A 6348-nucleotide genomic window follows, 5' to 3' on the forward strand; every position below is an offset into this window, starting at 1 on the left:
GAGAATGGACTTTTAAATGTAGCGTGGAAGAGCTGGACAAACTGCAGCCTTTTGGCATGTCCATGTAAGTTCTAGAATTAGCTCAGAGAGTGGGTTTATGCTGGAAGGGAGCTTCCTCTACTGCCCAGCCTGTGCCACACCAGATAAGTTACCTCCGAGTGAGTCTGTTAGTGGGTGAACATGGGAAAGATTACGTAATTGGAGAATAAATGGATTTACCACCAATGTCTTGTGTAGGGACCAGCCCCACAGGGTCGGTGGATCTCTCCCTGTGTGCAGAGACAAGAGAGTGTAGACATAAAGACACAAGACAAAGAGATAAAAGAAAAGGCAGCTGGGCCCGGGGGACCACTACCACCAATGCGCAGAGACCGGTAGTGGCCCCGAATGTCTGGCTGTGCTGTTATTTATTGTATACAAAGCAAAAGGGGCAGGGTAAAGAATGTGAGTCTTCTCCAGTGATAGGTAAGGTCACGTGGGTCACGTGTCCACTGGACAGGGGGCCCTTCCCTGCCTGGCAGCCAAGGCAGAGAGAGAGAGGAGACAAAGAGAGAAACAACTTACACCATTATTTCTGCTTATCAGAGATTTTTAGTACTTTCACTAATTTACTACTGCCATCTAGAAGGCAGAGCCAGGTGTACAGGATGGAACATGAAGGTGGACTAGGAGCATGACCACTGAAGCACAGCATCACAGGGAGACGGTTAGGCCTCCGGATAACTGTGGGAAAGCCTGACCGGTGTCAGGCCCTTCACAAGAGGTGGAGGAGCAGAGTCTTCTCTAAACTCCCTGGGGGAAAGGGAGACTCCCTTTCCCGGTCTGCTAAGTAGCGGGTGTTGTTCCTTGACACTGATGCTACCGCTAGACCACGGTCCACCTGGCAACGGGCGTCTTCCCAGATGCTGGCGTCACCGCTAGACCAAGGAGCCCTCTGGTGGCCCTGTCCGGGCATAACAGAAGGCTCGCACTCTTGTCTTCTGGTCACACCTCACTATGTCCCCTCAGCTCCTATCTCTGTATGGCCTGGTTTATCCTAGGTTATGATTATAGAGCAGGGATTATTATAATATTGAGATAAAGAGTAATTACTACTAACTAATGATTGATGATATTCATATATAATCATATCTAAGATCTATATCTGGTATGACTATTCTTGTTTTATATTTTATTATACTGGAAGAGCTCGTGTCCTTGGTCTCTTGCCTGGGCACCTGGGTGGCTTGCCGCCCACAGTCTTGTCATACATTATAAGCCCGAGGGGCAGGTGTTAATTTTTCCAACTAAATTGGTGTGACGTATAATTAAGGAATGTGCCCACAGGTAAGGAGCTGAGGTTTCTTGGAAGAATGATTCTGCTTAGTGGCCTGACATTTTTGTGTCTCTTGCTGGCTCTGCATCCAGAAGCCTCACCGGTTCACTTGTTCACGCAGTCTCCTCGCCTATGCTCCAAAACAGATTCCAGACCCTAGCCGCACACAAGAATCATCTGGGGGTGATTTTCCAAAACCCTGATGTTAGATGCCAGCCCCTCTGCCCCTACCCCAGCTATGGTGGGATCTCTTAGAGATGGGAGCCTGGTCAGCATTTCTCCAAGCTCTTAGGAGTTTCAGAAGAACAGCCCGAGCTGTGCCCCACTGCACCAGGGAGCTTGTGCCATCTGCTGCCACTTAGGCCCTGCCTGATCATCAGAGTCACTGGGAAGCTTCTAAAATTCCAGGTTATGAGGCATAACCCCAATGGCATTCTGTTTGACCAGCTCTTGGATGATGTCTGGAAATCCCATTTTTTATTATTATTTCTTAAAAGGATTCCAAATTGATTCTGAGCAGGTTTAGGAACCAGTGCCATAAAGGGCGTGAAAACCAAGGTAGCAGCTGTCCCGCCAGGCAGGGAAGACCTGGGCACTCCCTAGGCCCTGCCATGCCCCACACCATCCTGGGCATCCTCCATCTTCACATCATTTGGTCTTCATTGAAGATCCCATGAGATCCAGTTCCTACCCCGTCACGCAGGAGGGAACGCTGAGGGCATCTGAACATCGTGCAGGTGGGAACGCTGAGGGCATCTGAACATCGTGCAGGAGGGAACGCTGAGGGCATCTGAACATCGTGCAGGTGGGAACACTGAGGGCATCTGAAGTTGAGGAGCTTGCCCATGTCAGCAGTGGGGTGCAGGGGTTGGAATCCAGACCCAGACCCGCCTGCCTTGGCCCCATCCCACCTGCTGTCCGAGACTCTGGGTGCCCGCCTGTGGATCCAGGCTCCAGCATGCCGCTCAGCAGGCCCCACAGTCCTGGGAGGTCCTAGCCCTGGAGCAAAGCAAAGCATGGGCCTGCATCTACACACCCGTCTCTGTGGGCTCTGCTCCTCTGATGCAACCCTGATGGATCCATTAGTATGACTGAAATGTCCTTGGGATCAAAAGTTTCTTTTTTTTTTTTTCTTTAGATAGAGTCTTGCTCTATCGCCCAGGCTGGAGTACAGTGGTACAATCTCAGCTCACTGCAACCTCTGCCTCCAGGGTTCAAACGATTCTCCTGCCTCAGCCTCCCAAGTAGCTGGGATTAGAGGCGCCCGCCACCATGCCCGGCTAATTTTTTGTGTGTTTTTAGTAGAGACGAGGTTTCACCATGTTGGTCAGGCTGGTCTCGAACTCCTGACCTCATCATCCACCTGCCTTCACCTCCCAAAGTGCTGGGATTACAGGCGTGAGCCACCGCGCCCAACTGGAATCAAAACTTTCTAACTTCTAAAAGTTAGATTCTGGCTTCTAAAAGTGTGGTGCTGTTTTAGGATGGCTCGGTCCATCCAGTGGGAAGATTCTTTAAGCCCCTCGAAGGTTTGGGCTGGAGAGAGAGTGAAATGAGGGTAGAGGTGCTGATTGGCCCCACACCAGTCGCTCCCAATGGCAGCTCCCGAGATGGCCATGGGTGCAGCCAGTGGGCACATTGCCCCCATTTTAAAATAACTTATAAATTACAAGCCAAGTTTATCAAGTGGGTACTGTGCTAAGGGCTTTGTGAGGACTTTTCACGCAGCCTTCACAATGACCCCACAGGGCAGGTGCTATCATGTTGCCCCATTTGACAGGAAATCTACTTACCATCCCAAGGCACACAGCCAGTAGTGGTGCTGATATCCAGGCCCAGTGCTTTGAAATTGGCGAGTTTCTTAAACCCTCTGAGCCTTGATTGTTTTATCTGCAAAGTGGAGACAACAGCAGCAGTGAGTCAAGCACGAAACGAGGTGATTGATGCCTGTGCCCAGGATGCCAGGAGGATCTCAGCCACAGCTGTCACCTGTGCCAGCCGCTGGGGAGAAGGATGCCACAGGCACAGGGCACCAGGGCGATGGGCTCTCCAGGGGCAGTGTCGGCGGTCCAGTCACCCACTGAGGCTGGTATCCCAGGCTCAATGCCCACGGGGGTTCCAGTGCAAGTCCTGGGCCCCAGAAGGACCCCAGCCCAGGGCTGAGAGAGTTTTCGCTCATCAGTCAGCCAGTCGGTCAGTCCACATGCACTAAGTGAGCACCCGCTATCTGTGAAGCACTCTCATGGAGCTGACGCTCTTATCCTCGGGCAGTAAAGAAGTGAATGCTGCAGTTCAGGAGTTCAGCACAGCAGCCCTGGGGTCACTGCTAAGGTTCTCGTAGCCACGTTAAAAAAGGTAAAAAGGAGCAAATGCAGGCCAGGCGCGGTGGCTCACGCCTGTAATCCCAGCACTTTGGGAGGCCGAGGCGGGAGGATCACCAGAGATTGGGAGTTCAAGACCAGCCTGACCAACACGGAGAAACCCCGTCTCTACTAAAAATACAAAATTAGCCAGATGTGATGGTGCATGCCTGTAGTCACAGCTACCGGGAGGCTAAAGCAGGAGAATCTCTTGAACCCGGGAGGCGGAGGTTGCGGTGAGCCGTGATCGCGCCATTGGACTCCAGCCTGGGGGACAAGAGCGAAACTCTGTCTCAAAAAAAAAAAAAAAAGAAAAGAAAAGAAAACACAAAATCCCAGTGAGCTCTCTCTCCGGTGCCCTGCACAGACCTTCACAAAGTAAGGGCCACCCAGGAAAACTGCATAGAAAAGAGAAAAGGAACTGGCTGTGGGCCTGAGGTTGCTCTCAAAACATTTTCCAGAAAAAGAAAGTCCGTCTTAGTGCCAAAATACAGAACAGTGTCTGCATTTTGGAAAGAAATTTAAAATGACTATGGAACAGGTGCAGTGGCTCACGCCTGTAATCCCAACACTCTGGGAAGCTGAGGTGGGAGGACTGCTGGAGCCCAGGAGTCTTAGACCAGCTGAGGCAACAGAGTGAGACTTGGTAGCCAAAAAAGTAAAAGACTGTGGGACACAGGAAGACAGTCTTGGGAAGGTAACGCAGGAGAGAAGAGGGTTAAAAGTTAGGGAGGAGCAGTTGGGTGCAGTGGCTCACCCCTGTAATCCCAGCACTTTGGAAGGCCAAGGTGGGTGGATCACCTAAGGTCAGGAGTTCAAGACCAGCCTGGCCAACATGGTGAAAACCTGTCTCTACCAAAAATACAAAAAATTAGCTGGGCGTGGTAGTGGGCGCCTGTAATCCCAGCTACTCGGGAGGCTGAAGCAGGAGAATCACTTGAACCCGGGAGGCGGAAGTTGCAGTGAGCCCAGATTGTGCCATTGCACTCCAGCCCGGGCAACAAGAGAGAAACTCTGTCTCAAAAAGAAAAAAAAAAGTTAGGGAGGTGCAGCCTTTGAAAGCCATGTAATAAAGAGAAAACGAAGCAAGAAGGGGAAATTAAGATGCTGAAAGACAAAAGACCTTCTTAAAAAGTCAAACATCAACGAGGCACAGTGGCTCACACCTGTAATCCAAGCACTTTGGGAGGCAGGGGCAGGCGGATCACGAGCTCAGAAGATCAAGACCATCCTGACCAACGTGGTGAAACCCCGTCTCTACTAAAAATACAGAAATTAGCCAGGCATGGTAGCGCACGCCTGTAGTCCCAGCTACTTGGGAGGCTGAGGCGGGAGAATTCCTTGAACCCTGGAGGCGGAGGCTACAGTGAGCCAAGATCACGCTGCTGCAGTCCAGACTGGGCAACAGAGCAAGACTCCATCTCAAAAAAAAGAAAAAAAAAAATCAAACATCACACCACCCTTCCCCACTGACTCCCCTCACCCCCTGCAAAAAAGAAATAAATAATAGAGAAATAAATAAAATAACAGGCAGTAAGTAAAGAAACCATACCTTGCTACCCTGACATGAAAGGTCCCTCTTGGACTAAGAATCTCATAAAATAACCGAAACTTCTGTCCACAGATATGCTAAGGGGTATCTTCGTCTATTTAAAACCACTATAAAAAGAAAGGGGAAAATGAAAAGATGTTTAGCTTATGAAAATTCCCAAAATAACGCCAGGTGTGGTGGCTCACGCCTGTAATTCCAGCACTTTGGGAGGCCGAGGCAGGTGGATCACCTGCAGTCAGGAGTTCAAGACCAGCCTGACCAACATGGAGAAACCATGTATCTACTGAAAATACAAAACTAGCCAGGCTTCGTGGCGCGCCTGTAATCCCAGCTACTCGGGAAGCTGAGGCAGGAGAATCACTTGAACCCAGGAGGCGGAGGCCGCAGTAAGCCAAGATCGCACCACTGCACTCCAGCCTAGGCAACAAGAACGAAACTCCATCTCAGAAAAAAAAAAGAAAAAAGAAAAAGAAAATTCCCAACCCACCGACCCTGTGGGGCTGGACCCTACACAAGATACTGTAAAAATCAGGGCTTCCAGGCAGAAACATCAAATAACTTTCAGGAGCAGGAGAATTAGATGGGCTTGAAACTCCTCAAAATCAATAAAAATGAACAAAGCAACAACGAAGCAGCATTTTCAAAAATCTCAAGAAAAGGAAGAAAACCAGGAACTGTGCAGCCATTCAAGCTTTCCTTCAAGGATTACAGCTCCAGGAGAGCAGCTTCAAACTTGCCAGAGCTCAGGGGTCCTGCAACTACAGGCCCATCAGGAGGAACCTCCTAGATGGGCTTCCTCCAACGACAAGCTGCTGGGAGAACCTCAGCCGTAAGACCCACGGGGGTGATACATTGAAAGGCAGACCTGACATAGAAAGAGAGGTGCAGGCGACAGGGGAAGAACCATATGTGCCGTGTGTGCTCTGACAAAGTTGAAATAGCATGACTTCAAAAAAAATGCCAGGAGGAAGAGGAGGAAGAGGAGGGGGAGGAGGAGGGGAAGGGGAAGGGGAAGGAGGAAGAGAAGGAGGAGCGGGAGGGGGAGGAGGGAAGGGGGAAGGGGAAGGAAGGGGAGGGAGAGGAGGAGAAGGGGGGAGGAGGAGGAGGGGGAGGAGGAAGAG

This window comes from Hylobates moloch, unplaced genomic scaffold, assembly GCF_009828535.3.
Source record: "Hylobates moloch isolate HMO894 unplaced genomic scaffold, HMol_V3 SCAFFOLD_9, whole genome shotgun sequence".
In the NCBI taxonomy this organism is placed as follows: Eukaryota; Metazoa; Chordata; class Mammalia; order Primates; family Hylobatidae; genus Hylobates; species Hylobates moloch.